This window comes from Corvus kubaryi, unplaced genomic scaffold (genome assembly GCF_017639235.1).
Source record: "Corvus kubaryi isolate FWS band 111438036 unplaced genomic scaffold, C.kubaryi_AGA036_p1.0 37334, whole genome shotgun sequence".
Classification (NCBI taxonomy): domain Eukaryota; kingdom Metazoa; phylum Chordata; class Aves; order Passeriformes; family Corvidae; genus Corvus; species Corvus kubaryi.
Genome location: NW_024581108.1, coordinates 11926144 through 11941463, shown reverse-complemented (window position 1 = coordinate 11941463; position 15320 = coordinate 11926144). Strand labels below are relative to the sequence as shown.

Below are 15320 nucleotides of genomic sequence, written 5' to 3'. Positions count from 1 at the left end.
CTTACAGACCATGCTGATACAAGCAGCAGTCAAGATACTTTCCAACACCCTTCCTACCTCCAGCATGTGGTGCCATGCTCCTCTGACTCATGCTTAGCTTTCTTACAGCAGCAAAAGCAGGGGATGTGGGGGCAAGAGCACTTTCTGTGAAAAATGAAAACGCTACTCTTAGCATATAGGAAGCTCACATTTTTAGGATGAGTTTAGAAACAGAAATCCAAACTTCCCAATATGGGAGCCTATAGCTGGTTTGGGCTCCTAAATTCTGCATAGGGCTCAAGAGTAAAGAGCCTGACTCTCAGAGGTGCTGAGCCTGTACTTGCCATTCAGGGCTCTGGCCATGGGTCACAGGACACGTGTGAGCTGTTATTCAGGCATGTTAAAACATTTTAAAACCATTGTGTTGATGATGCCATCGACAGGAGCTATCACTTATGCCTTTGTCTGTTACTGCCTTGCACCAGACAGAGTATGCAAGGCAAGGAAAGCTGAAGTTGACAGCAGTCACCTCCTCATCCTCACCTCCTCTGGAGCACCTTTCCAAAAAGCTAAATGAGTGCATCCATTTTCTACCAGGCATAAAGGGGCAAACCCACAGAAAATCTCATTACTATAGCAGTCAACACGTCCAGGAGACATGTCAGATGCTTTATGTATCAACAATGAAGTGACAGCTTTCCCAGCCCTGGAGAGCATGCAAAAAGCAAGGGGCAAAGATTATGCATTCTTTAAAGATCCACACTCCACATGGATTTAGCTTGTTCTTCAAACTCATTGCAGGATATATTTAATATTGCTACATGCTCTATTTAAGACTACTGTGGATGTGAGTTCTATTCTGCTATTAACCACACACTTTCACAGGCACCACACTACAGCCCAAAATCACCTAGTCAATACTCAAAGCTAAGAAACACTTTAAAGCTACAGTCGTATCTCAAATGTTACATTACCTCAGACTTTCCACTAGTGAAAAACATGACCATGAGACCAGCTCAGAGAGATGGTAAGCAGACACAAGGGAGGAAGGAGTTTAAGTGCTTTAAACTAATAAGACTGATTACAAGCTCTACATTAAGCACTGGCACCTTACAGGATTGAGCCCTATCCACTCACACACTTGCGTCATAAGCACAAGCCCTACAGTTAAAAGAAAAAGTCCCTTCTCTTGAAACCTACCATAACATATAGAATACACACCAATTGCCTGTTTTTATTCTTTCACTCCATCCTGATCTGAAAGCGTTCACTAAATCCAGCTCCCCCACACTCCTTCCTACTCCAGATCATGCAATCAATGCTTGCACTTCTCTGATGGACACCTCTCTAGGATGCCTCCCACACCCTATGCCTCCTGCTAGTACCACAGCTGCAGTCCATTCCAAGTGTTATCATATTTCATATGACTGTCCATGTGTATTTTGCAGGACTAATAAAATTCAAATAGGTTTTCAGTACTTTTCATACAACTCCTGAGAAGTCCAGTTTGTTACCAGCATAGCACTTTGTGGCAGATGTAGGTGTGTGGTGAATCCGCTTTCAAGAATGCAAAACAAGGCACTATTTTTAGACAAGGTTTCAGGGTTTATATAAATCTGAATAAGACCTTACACACTGTATTATTAGCAGCCCTTGGTTTACATTCCATCAGAGAAATGCAAACCCATCTCTTAAGAAATTTTAGGACTACTACTGCATGTTAGAGGGCTAGCAGACCGTTTGAAGCTCCCACTAGGCTTCTGGTTTGTGTGCAGCAACCTTGTAGAGAGGGTAAGGAAACTAAGCAAAGTGGAAACTAGGTTAAATTCAGAGAAGCCTGGTGCAGAATTACAAGCAGTGACTTTAGTCCTTAAGATGAAGCGTGGACAGAGCACATTTTTACTGCACAAAAGCTTTTGGCAGTTTCTGGTGACTGCTGACATCTGTGCCAAAGTTCGTTCCCCTAAGGATGGAGAAATGAGAAGGATAAAGTCATGCTTAGGAAATATCAAAGTCAGGACATGAAACAGTAAGCCCCGGGAGGGACAGAGACAGGCTTGCAGCTAGCAGAGGGGACAGTCATGGGAGTATCTTCCCACCAGTACCACAAACCTCACTGCCTTAGATCAGAGCCTGGATAGCAGTCCCCTTTCTTTGTTTCACCTTCCCCTGCATTTACTTTTGCTACTCCCCCGTCAACCTGAATGGCCAGGACACAGAGCCACAGCAACGTGGACTGCAGGGGAGCCACGGCTCCAGCTACTGGGTCAGGCAAAACTATTGGGAGGGTTACTGGAGCTAAGTGACAGGCACCAAAGCACAGATGCAACACAGGAGCCCATCTTCCCTGCCCTGTAACATCTAAAGGACCAAGGCTCTCATGACTCCAGCTTGCTGTCAGAGCATCACTGATGTCATTGGTCTACACCAGGCTTCCACACAACAGGCTGATGTCTGTGAAGACTTTGAAAACACAGAAAAATGCTCACCATCCAACCCTGGCCACACCAGCTCTAGTCCTGCTCCTGCAAAATCTCTCCAGTCAGCCCTGCACCATGCACAGCTGGTCTGATGCTCTCCTGTCAGACGTGGCTTTCAGGCTGCTCATGGCATTATCGCAGATACAAGATGGATGCCACTCCTGGCAGCCTGCCATTCATCAAACCCACCTAGAAACAGCTCTGCTACTGCTGTTCGCAGGCACAAAAAGACCAGCAGTTCTAGTCCAAAATTTTTTGGGATTGGGTTATCTGTGAAGCCAGAGCATAAGGTCAGAAGAGTGGCACCTTTTCCAAATGGCTCCTTGCACTAGGAAAATAAATACCTATTTCCTATTACCAATGCTGGTGTTTTCAGGCCCATTTAATCTGTATCATGCTACTCAGGAAAAACCTGTTGATCATTTCCACAGCACAAATTGGCAGATTATCAGCTGCCATCAGCTGTCCCACAACAAAATACACCCCAAAGTCCACGGGAGACTGTTCTCCCCTGGCAGCTTTCTGAAAAGGCTCTTCTAGGACACTCTCTTCCATAACATTAAGCCTTTAAGCCTGACTCTCAATATATTAAACTTCTATTTGCCAAGCATTCACTCCTAGGCCTTTCTAAGAATCATTTTGTAAAGCTTGGATGGCAGTATGTTTTCACAGCTGATGTGGAAAAGCTAGAAACAACATTTCCCAATGAGAAATCTCTGCTTTACAAAGTGTGCACTGTTTCTTAGGGTTAATCTGACTTGCTAAGGGCTGGGGGGGCTGCAGAATTCTTTTATATTGTTGACATAAAATATGTCTGTCTGTCTTCATGGTGGAATCCTTCCATTTTCTACTACCTGCTCTAGGATGGATATACTGAGGCAGGGAAGAAAAATCAACATGTGACCTCAGAGCACCCATTGCTGTTGCTAGTGATGGCCCATCTTATGCCATTGGACACTGATCAAGCCTGAATACAAGTTTTCCCTTGCCAGGTGAGAGGAAAACACCAGCAAGATCTGTGCAAGGCTATGACAGGGCATCTGCCTCCCAAGCAGCCAGTGCTTGGAACAACTCGTGACCTTCAGGATCACAGCAAGCGACTCATTATAAGTCTGCTAAACAGCTATCAGTATTACAGCTTATTCATAATACATGAACAGCTTAAGTGGGTCACAGAGACCTGTATATCCCAGCAGCCTGACTCCAACAGCAGCCGGTACTGGCAGCTTAAGGAAAGAATAACAAAGAGGACAAGTGTAGAGTGCCGCTGTCTCCAGTATATTTTCCCCAGCTTATTGTAAAAGGCAGTGCACATATTTCCAAAGCCAGCTACTGCATCTGGATCAAAGAGTTAAACCAGCTATTGATGGATATCTCCTTCATAGCTGACATCCAGCTGTACTTTTGCCCCCTCCCCCCCCCCAACCCTGCAACATCCTGGCAAGGACTCTGACAGTTCAGTTGTGCACTGCATGACAAAGTACTTCCTTCTGCTGGAATTTGCTGCCCAGGTATTTCTCTGGATGTCATTTTCATACTATCAGTCCCAGTTCACTTCTTCTGTACCATTTAAGATATTGTAGAACTCTCCTGTTTCTCCCCTCCCCTACTCAAAACCACTTTGAGCTGAAGGCATTTATCTAATTAGTGTCGCTTCATCCAGGAACAGTCCTACACTGCAGCAAGGTCCTCTCATTCATCCACACACCTTTTCTGCTTATTCTGCATTTCCAAAATGGGTAACCAGAACCTCACACAGCATTTCAGGTCCAGATGAATACACAGTTTGAGCCAAGTCAAGAAAATGGCCTTTCAGCAATACTGGAGGTATACACTGCTCATCTGTCCTAAGCCAGAGCCCTGTGGTCAAGGCAAGCTGGTTGGTTTATTGTGTGACAATAAGATCACATTCCAGAATAAGATGAAGTTTAACAGAAACATTTGCTTTAAGGGTCATAAAAATAAGAGATTTCTGTATGGCAATACAGAAGCTCCATTTCACATGGATTGGATTTTCACAGTTGGACTTGCCAGCATCAATGAAGATGTGGCATCCTGTACGATCATGAAGTGCTGACAAGGGCTTTCCCATATAGACAGACAGGTCACTCCCCACCCCTTTCTTTGACAATGTCTCTCCTACACTGACTTCTGCCTTGACTTTTCCTGCACTGGAGGTGGTGGGGCTAACTTTCAGTTTCCTTCCTTGCAACCAATTCAGACCAAAGGGATCAAGAATTACTGGACAAATATCAGTAAGGCCAACAGCAGTGTAGTGTCTGCCTAATTTCTTTTAGAAACCTACACTAAAACCAGCTGTTCTCTGCACACATTTCAAGCTGCTGCAGCCAGGAGGACTGTGGAAAAGGGTGTATGACAACCCTGTGCCACCTTCTTGTCTAACACCCTCTACTCCAAGAAAGCACCACAGTTAGAATTCTGTTTCTGAATACATTGGCTACAGGAGTCACCCCAAACCACCTTGCAAAAAAACCTGGCAAACTTCATAGAAGACCTCAATCAGACCTTTCTACTGAAAAATACATGTATCCCATTCATATAATTCTCCATCAGTATCTATTGTTTCTGTCAGTTTGTATTTGCCTCTCAAGAGCACTGCTCACTCCAGCTCCTGCTAGCACAGGCACAAGTACTTCTATCAGAGGCTTTTAACAGGTTCAGAGACATGAACTAGTGCATTAAACTTCAGTGAATACCTAGTGACTAGCAACAGCCATGCCACCTCTCCTCTGTAAAATGTCGGAAGAACATGAGATTCATCACTTTCACTATTTTAAGCACAGAGATGACAGCCACACTCAGTACTCGGGTAGGTGAAGCGGTCCAAAGTGCTTGTACTGTTTGCAAAATTAACTCCTACAGGACTGCTAAATCTCTCTACTTCTACACAGAGGCACAGTCTTCAGTTTACTACTAAACATTTAAATTATTTTTAAAAACATAGCTTGTTATTTCTGGAGAGCAGGCCAAAAACTAGCTCTATCTCTAAAACACTTGTCTTTCTAGCCTGGGTTTGCGTGGAGATGACCATCTCCATGGCTGCTGGCCTGCAGCTCAAAGGACATCAACCACACTGAAATGCAGAGACACATGCACAAGCAGGATTCTTATCCTGCAAGATCACCCTGAGATACAGGATTCAGCTTCCTGACAGCTCTTACATTAAAAGCCTCAGAAAAAGCAAAGAGAAATGCAAAATCAATCACAACACTGTCAACAGCTTCGAATTACGTAGCAGTTTTGTTTTGGTTTGCTTCAGTGGCCAGCTGGGACTAAGCTGAGATAGATGATTTCATCTCGCCAGAGAACTTCAGTTGGCATCCGGAGACAGGCGTGGATAGCCAGATCCTTTACTTTTAGCAAACATAATGAACCCTCCAGAAACAAACTATCACAATCATTTTTTAAAGATGATGCCAAATACTGAATCTCTCCTGACATGAAAATGAGTTCTGCAAGTCTTGAACAAGCTGATTTTTATATACTTGCTTGGTTTTAGTATTGACTCCAAGTGACAGAAAAATAGCACACTACAGTGTGGTGTAGGTGATCACTGGCCTTGGATCAACGCAGGACCTGACTCAGGTACATCTCAGCCATAAAACATTTCACTTTTTTGTTTTTTTTCTGAAAGAAGAACTCCTAATACTGCTATAAAAGGGGCAGCAATAAAAGATATTGTCACCTGATGCTGTGGGTGCATCATTTATCTTCACCCTAGAACTGTGACTGACCAGATCTGACACCAAGAGCGAAGCTCTCTTACACCATAAACTTGATTAGAGATAGGCTTCTATAATAAATACAGAAAAAAAGCAGAATGGTTTATTTTTCAATGGGATGAATGATCAGTAATTACTGACAGTAATTTCTTTCTTAGTAGGAATGTATTTTCTGTAGTCACGACTTCTGGTTGGCAAGGCTGCCATAAACAATGCCTTCTACACAGATGTTTATATGGACCAGTGTAACTTATGATTAATGAAGACTGTTTTGTATATGTAACCTTTGTTTCAGGTCAGCATTTAATAATCAGGTCTACACTTTTGATCCAGCACTATTTACCAGGAGACTTTTGACAGTGACAAGAAATCCTCTAAAAACTGAACAACACAAGCACAGACGCTGCATTCCCAGACTGAGCTGCTAAGCTCACAAAATATTCAGCATGAATGGAGTATTGCAAGTTAAAACTGGCTATACAGCCACTTCCCACAGCATCCTCAGCAGAGTCATGCTGAGCCTGCAGCAGAGGCAGAGTACCTGCTCCAGAACCACTTTGGAATAACCAGTAATAGTGCTAGCAAGTAAAGTCTGCATGTGTTTATTTTAATGAAAAATGTCAGTGCTAATATCAGCCATGCTTGCTGAAGAGCTGCATGCCCATGTCACCTTACCAAGAGGGACAACTGAAGACAGCAAGTTTAAGGGCATAACCAATCAGACAGACTACACTGGGGATGTTATGAACCCACCTTTGACTCTCAAAACCAAAATTCCAGAAGTGACTGTGGAAAAATAGTTTTTGCAATGCTTTTAAGTAAGGCAGTCCCAAAAAAAAAAAAACAACCAAAACAACCCAGAATAAACAAAAAACTACAAAACAACAACTACTTAGGTTCAATTTGAAAGTCCAGGCAGAAATTTCTTGGGGAAGGAACAGGGTAGCTCCAAGCCCCATGTATAAATCAATGCAGCAGCAAAGGATCTTTTCACTTGGTGGAAATGCTTATGGTTATTTGGAACCTTTAACCACTTAGCATTTGCACTGAACCATAAGCTCACCAAGGGCTATTCATCACAGCCAAAGGAACAGTGATTAACAAAGTACAGAAGCTGACATCAGGCTTGCACAATAATAATCAAGTGTCCACAAGAGATTAAAAAACAGGCATTTAATTTGGGTTGTGCCTTTTTTTAATCTTCTGGTCAGCAACTGGGATATTCCTGAGAATCCTGACATCACAATTCAATAACAAGGTCTAAATATGGCTTCTACTAGAAAAACATGAAACCCAAGCTGCTCCTAGACTGTCCTTAAAGATTGTTTTACAGTTCTATAAATAGAAACCAATTATAATGAATACAGTCCACTTACATTGATCTGACTACAAGCTACTTCCTAACATTTTCATTAAGTCGGGGATCACAGAAGCAAAATTGAAAATGAAAAAAGTTCTTGGCATGGCCAGTTAGCCTTACTAATGTAGGGTCAGAGCTACATCAGCAATGAACTTTCAGACCAAAGAACCACCTGCCCAAACCAAAAGGCATCACTTAAACTGTGAAGCAGATGATTTTTGAAATAGTCTGCTTTAGGAGGCTAAAACACCTATTCTATGTATAATGATAATTACATTGGCTCCTGATAAAGGTCTACCTGATGCTGCTGAAATGATTGGGTTTTTTTAAACTTCTCAGTACTGTTTAAGAAACTTTTCTCCTCTACTGCATGCTTTTCAGTTAATTTATATACTAATACAAAAGTGCTGAAAATTAAAGCTATTGATATAATATAAGAAAACACTGAAGTAGATTCTGATAAAGAGTTACTTCATTGCCTTCTGTAACCCATGATGGGCATCACTCATCATCCTGGAGAAAGCCTCCGAGTGACACTAACTTTGTAGAAGATCATTACATTTGGGTTTGCCAATTATAGGCTCAAAGGAAAACCAAATCCCATATTAAAACTCAGGTATACACCATATCCAAAGTCTGGCTGGTACTTCTCAACTTGTTTTCAGTATGACAGAAAATAAATGCTGACAATATCTTGCACACTTTAATTCTGAGGTTAGACTGAGAACATGATGAAAAAGATAGGCTAAAGGAGTATATGTATATGGCTCAGTATAGAATGGGAAAGGTATTAAAAAACCCAGTCTAACAAGAGGGTGGAAAGGTACCTAGTGCCATCTCTAATTTTTGTCAGCCTTCATGTAAAGTGTTTGCCCATGTTTACTTACCTGCTGTTTAAAGTACTAAACAATTACACTGTGGCAATCTGTGCTTTCTGTCGTAAGTTTTCCTGGCAGAACACCAAAGCTGGTCTGGGTCATCAAGGGTAAAGCACAATAAGGATGTGCAAAGGGGTCAGTGAAAACATAAAAGACCATCATAATTTGTGCGACAGTTTAAAGAACCATTAATTATTTTAAATGGTAATAAAACATTTAATCTCTTGCTTCTCTAGTGACCAGACATGGAAAGGAGATAGATCCCTGCCAGTGCCAGCTCAACCAGGGTGGTACCCACCCAGCAGAAAGCCACAGCCTTGCTAAGCTCTGCACCCACATGACCGACAGCGCTTCCCAGACAGAGCTCAGTGGGAGCACGCTGTCACCCTGAGCTGGACTGCAGCGAGTGCCCTGCTCTTTCCCCAGTGCTGGCCAGCAGCACTGAGCATCCCTGTGGAAGGGGTGCCCAGGTACAGAAGCTCCTCTACTTGGTTCATCGCTGAGGCTCAGTCAGCTTGTGCCCAGCATCAAAACCACCTCCGTAAAGAAAAAAAAAAAACCAGGTCACTGACAGAAGAGACTCCCTTCTGAAGGGAACAGAAGGCCCCCTATGCAGACCAGACCCACTTCTTAGGGAAGCCTGCTGTCCCCCTGGGGCCCTGATTAAAGATGGAAAAGAAAGCTTCTCCCCTGATACAGCCCTCAGATTATTATCCATTCTTGATTTTTCAGGTGTGCAGCAATGAAGTTCCAGCAACAAGTCTGAGGGCAACCAACAGACTTCAGGGCCTTGGGACAACTGGTTAAGGGATCAGGAGCACAAATAGTATCCCCCTCTATCTTTGTAACTGCTGGGAGTGATGAGTGAAGAAACGAGAGAGCCAGCATATCAATACCTGGCTCTGAGCCTGGTGCCACCAGCAGAATTTTTGGGTTTTGATAATGGGTATGTTTACACAACAGCAGGCCTGCTGGAGACACTTGTCTCTCTCCTTGCGCAGGAGTTAGGACTCATTGAAAGAGCTTTAAACTAAATTTGAAGAGAAAAAGAGATAAAGCCCAGGCTAACTAGAGATAAGCCTGGGGGCAGCACACCACTGTTTGAGGCATGGTGTGCTAGTGAGGTCCTTCCATTTGATGTCTCAGTGGAAGCAGGGGATGGAGATCCATGAGGCAGCAAAGGGTTACTGATGTGTTAGGTCCCTCTGGATGTGGTGATTGCTCCTCAAGAGAAGGACTGGTGAGTGATCTGGTGGCTGAAGGCCACCTTGGGCACAGCAATCATGAAATAAGTTTTTGATTATCGGAGAAATTGGCCTGTTTAAGGGACTGGTTGATAGAGTCCCTTGGGAGGCAGTACTGAACTGCTCGTGGGTAGGAAGGCTTTCCAGAGGGATCTGGAGAGGTTGGATCAATGAGCCAAGGCCAGTTGGTTCTATGAGTTTCAACAACACCAAGTGCTGGATCCTGCATTTGGGTCACAACAACCCCATGCAGCACAACAGCCTTGGGGAAGAGTGGCTGGGAAGCTGCCCAGCAGAGAAGGACCGGGGGATGCTGGTTGACAGCATCTGAACATGAACACAAGCCAGTGTGTGCCCAGGTGGCCAAGAAGGCAAATGGCATCCTGGCTTGGATCAGCAATAGTGTGGCCAGCAGGACCAGGGCAGTGATTGCCCCTCTGTGCTCAGCACTGGTGAGGTCCCAACTCGAGTGCTGTGTCCAGTTCTGGGCCCCTCATGACAAGAAAGACAGTGAGGGGCTGGAGTGAGCCCAGAGAAGGACAGTGGAGCTGGGGAAGGGTCTGGAGCATATGTCCTATGAGAAGCAGCTGAGGGAGCTGGGGGTGCTCAGCCTGAAGGAAAGAAGGCTCAAAGGGGACCTCATCACTCTACAAATACCTGAAAGGGGGTTATAGTGAGGTGGGAATTGGTCTCTTCTCCCAGGTCACAAACAACAGGACAAGGGGAAAGGCCCTCAGCTTGCACCAGGGGAAGTCTGGATTGGATATTAGGGAAAATTTCTTCACTGAAAGGGTTGTCAAGCTTTGGGCTGCCTGGGAAGTAGCTAAATAACCATCCCAGAAGACATTAGAAGGATGCACAGATGGGGCACTCAGGGACATGGTTTAGTGGTGGACTCAGCAGTGCTGGCTTAACAGTTGGACTCTACAATCTTAAAGGTCTTTTCAAACCTAAAGGGTTCTATGATTCTAACTACAGGCTCACTTGTACTGGTATACGCTATAAAATAAAACCCCCATAACCTAATTAAGTTCAGGAGCCAGCAGAGCCTTAAATCTCTTTCTCCTGAGCCTGGCTTTTCTATTACTTTGCAATAGATGTCATTAACCTGCAGGACCATCTATATCTACAGAGAGAGTGGAGAAAGGTTTTGCATTTAGCAGCAGCTATGCAGTATTACCTCAGTGTATACAATAGATAAATAACTTAGTAAACTCTTTTTGCCTTCTGTTTTTTAAGAAACTTCCACCTACTGGCCTGAGAATTATCCCTGAAAGCAGTAAGCTGCAGCTGGGACAACAGGCCAGTGTAGGGTGCAAGCTATGGTTCATACACAGCTACACAGCCCTGCAGAAGCTGTACAGGGTGGGAAAGGGCGGCAGCTGAGGGTGTTCAGCACTGAGGAGCAGGTTACCTGGCCCAGCACAGCTGTAAACTCTGCAGAAGCACTACTGTGGACAAAATCTTGCCATACAGCAAGTAAATTTGGGAAGAGATACCCAGAGACGCTGAAAAAGCAATTAGGTGATTTCTCCAATTCTTGTTGAGAGGATTTGACAAACACAGTCCTTTGCTGCTCATCCTATCCCTCACTGCTGAAAGACCAGCTATCCTACACCACATGAATACAGTCACAAGTGTTCCCAGTCTTGGGGGAGTAGGGAATAACAAAAGCCTTGGGTAGAGGTTTCCTCATACCCAGGGAAGGAAACACACTGAGCTCTTCTGCGACAGCTCCTGCAGTTTTCCCAGCACCAGCTAATTCTCCATTCCCCGTGTGGCAGCTGAGAAAAGGCCAGGTCACTGTGGGTGCATTCTGCTGAGCTTTTGGGTTCCCATCTGTCTGCATAAGCACAAGAATGGTGGAAATGTTGTTTTGTGCTGTCCCAAGCACATTAAGACAACTTAGGCAGCAAGAGCAATGTGCTGATGAGGGCTCTTCACAGCAACTAACCCTGCTGTATTCAGAAGGTGACGTTGAGAGTTTATACTGGAGGAATAAACAATTGAGAACATACTGCTGGAACAAAAGGTGCTGGAACTGGCAATCTGATCAGTGATCACAACATTTCCACTGGACTTACTCAACTTAAGCATCAAGTGCACTGGTGACTGCACACAGCTAAACAAAACACCAACTTAGACATATTAGCAATCTACCTCTGGCTTACTTCAAAAGCCTTTACCTTTCTGCCAAATTCAAAACTCCACAGAAACTATGAATTTTAAAGTACGTTCAGAGGCTGATAACACAGAAACACAATGGCTTGAAATAAGTCTGACTTGCAAACAAATCATTAAATGCATGACTAATTTTTTTACTTTACTAAAAAAATACTGGGCTCTTTCCCAGCGCTGCCTGAACATGACCAAATTTAATTCAATTCTTTTTTTCTCCTTACAATAACTTGGAGCAAGAACAGACATAACCCTAGATTTTAATTTGTTTTGCTCCAGACAGACAATCAGTAAAGAATCCAATGTTGCTGGGGGGATAAGCAATAATATCTATAAAGCCTGAAAGCTCAATCAATGCTATTACGAACTACTTCAGAATTTTGTCTACTGCATGGCGTTACCGTAATTGGTGACAAGCCTTCTTAATAAGGAGTCTAGTCAGTGAAAGAAAAAGCTGTATTCCTCTTAAATACTGCATTATAGGTTTTCAGTAGCATGAAACAGAGGAGATGAAGACATTACTGCTCAGTTCATGCATCTGGCACAGTTTATCACAAGGCACAACACACCTGAAACAGCACTGCTCCAGCTGTGTATGCAACCAGGCCGTTCTCTTTCGGATGCACCTCAGCAACTCCCTGTGCTCTTCAATGTTCACTGGTTTGACCAGGCTTCAGAGCCCAGCCTACCACATGCCTCTTTGGCAGATTTCCTGGACACAAACCTTCCCTCTATTAATTATTTGCAAAAATGGTACCCTACAACCCTGTTTCCCTCATCCTTTCCTTCCTCCACTGCTCCTGCTTGCTCTGTACAAAAATACATCCAACAGTTAAGAGACCAGCAAGACAAGTCCAGCTGAGCCCTGCCTTATAGGGAGTCTCAGGTCAGGAGTGCATGATCAGGAGTTGGGCTTTACTGGGTTAAGCCACACATACGCCAACTGTACTGCTAAAATATTCATGGGTTTGCACTTGCGTTACATAAAAAGAATGAGAGATCACAGTTTGAGAAACTGGTGCTTACGTAGACTGCACCCACCCTCTTTCCCTGTCACCCAGTACAAGTGACAGTGCTCTACAACAGCCTTGGTTCACTTTCATAACAGGCTGACCAAGCCAACTGCTGCAGGATCCTTCCTTTCCTGGGGCAGTCTTGTCTCTGTTCAACCATGAGGTCTCCATGGGTCAGCCCCTTTCTTCAGCCTGGTGAGGTCCCTCTGCACAGCCTAGACCTCCATGGCATTGCTTCTCACTCTTGCTCCAGTTTGGGGCCATTCACAGCTCAATAAAGATGCCTCAATCTCCTCCAAGTCACCAATAAAGGCATTTGACAGGGCAGATCATTTGATGGTAGGACAGACCCTGCAGCAACATCACTTGCCACCCAACTCCAGCAACTATCTCAATGGGGAATTCAGAGACTGGATATAAACCTCAGAAAAGTATCTTGAGAGGCTGCTAACAGATGCTCACTGGGGTTAGCAGGAGGGTCAGGAGCAGGTGCTGGGCTCCCTCAGCACAGGGTGGCCACATATCTCAGTGCCTGGACTTCCTGAGCCCCTGTGGCTGGTACCTCCAGAGCCAAAGCTGGAGGCAATAAGAGGAGGGAAGCTTTGGGTACAACAGGAAATAGCCTCTCATGCAGCTACAAGATGCAGCTCTTTCTGGGGAGCTCTATGAAAGTGATGTTATCATAGATGTTTGCCAAGATGTCCAAGGTATACACCAAGCTCTCCACCACAGCATGCAGAGCTCCGGGTAGGCATGTGTACATTCCTGCTTTCTAAAGCCTTTGCCATTTCACTGTTTTCAATATGACATCCTGTTCACTAACTACTCAACACAGACACACCAGCTAAACACAACTGACAGTCACCACGCTGGAAAGGGGAGGATACTTTGGAGGGGAGAGGGAACAGGCAGGGAGCATACTGCAGAAATGAGCACCTTCTCCCCCTTTCCACAAGACACTGCTGTAATGATGTTACCAAGAGGAATAATTGTTGGAAATAAGAGTTAAGTGTTCAGACAAGCACTACACTGCAATGTCATGCACTGCTATAGCTCTAAAAGGGTATTTGTTCAATTATTTTTTCTTTTTTACTTCACAGAAAACTCAAGGGAGTGATTGCTCCATCATTCAAAAACACTAATAATGTTGAAATTATGCCTGGAAGTTCTTTCTCTCCTCTTGTTCATGACTCTGCCTGGACAAGTCACTCATGGAAAGAAGTAAATCCATTCTCCTGAAGGGGAAATGGTACAAATGGCAGCAGGACTCACATCTCTACATACCAGTGCATCATGGGAAGGACCAGTGAAAACTCGCTTGGATTCTGGCTGAAAAACAGCTGCTTCTGAGAGTAGCATGTGGTAAAGCTTTACTCTGGTGCTGTCACCCTAAAAGCACTCAAGTATGTTACAAAGAGTAACATGGTTATGCAGAAGAAGTGCATGTGTACAAGGTGTACACAGTATCTCAGATGTTACACTACACCGTTGGGCAGAATTCAAGAAAACTTCGCAATTGATAAGAGAACGGCACTATGTAAAAAACACCAAAACCAAGTGGAGCAACTCAGCTATTGCTCTCAATGGCCAAGAGGAGCTACTGCTGCATTAGAGCTAGTGGCCTGTCCCACAGGCACAACAGCATGTGCCTGTGGAACTCAGGATGCACTGGGCTAGCAAAGATGGGAACTGAAAGAGACATGGGGAGGGTTATGCTAAAAGATGCTTACAGGAAGGCAGGCTGTCACTGCTTATTGAGGAGATAACTGGGTGGCACTTCAGTGCATGCACTGCCTGATGAACTAGTTTATGAATGGGCTGAGGACATTAAAAAAGTACTAAGAAGATCTAAAGTAAGGCTCCTGTGGGTGTGCATCCTTCACACCTTCTATGAGGTGGCCTACGTCCCCCATACATGCAGGGGGCCTGCAGTGGTTGCACAGGGAAGGTGACATCGGGTTCAAGGGCATTAAGGCTGACACCAAGCACACCAAAACACACACGAGCTCTTGTGCACAAGCCAGTAGATACAATCATGGCAGGTACCAATGATGCACTGCCTGGGGCTGAGCTCGGGTTGAACGTGTACTGAAAACGGGGTTTGTGGACCGAGCAGGGCTGCACCGTGGTCACGAACCCGCACAATCTGCCAGCGACCCATCCCGCCGGACGGGCTGGGCAAGCTAACACGGAGCGAGAGCCCGCACGCCCCAGAATGGATGAGTCATAGTTTACACTGTCCATCCACTTGTCTCCAGGAGCAGAGCACCGCTCTCCAGTAAGCCCAGCACAGCCGGGCTCCGCCGCACAGCGAGCTCGGGTGCCGGCGGCGGGATGCCGGGCTGGAGCCGCTGCACAGCGGGGCCGGTCCCGCCGAGCAGGGCTACAGCTCGGAGCGCGATCCCCGCTCCGCCGCTCCCGCCGGGCGCTGGGGCGGGCCAGGGG

At 45.0% G+C, this 15320-nt stretch overlaps 1 protein-coding gene across 3 annotated transcripts in view; it reads right to left on the bottom strand.

The window, feature by feature from the left end:
* The window catches only part of DDAH1 (dimethylarginine dimethylaminohydrolase 1), a 97060-nt gene that overhangs the window by 42419 nt on the left and 39321 nt on the right, over positions 1–15320 (bottom strand). The gene's annotated exons all lie outside the window — the stretch shown is intronic.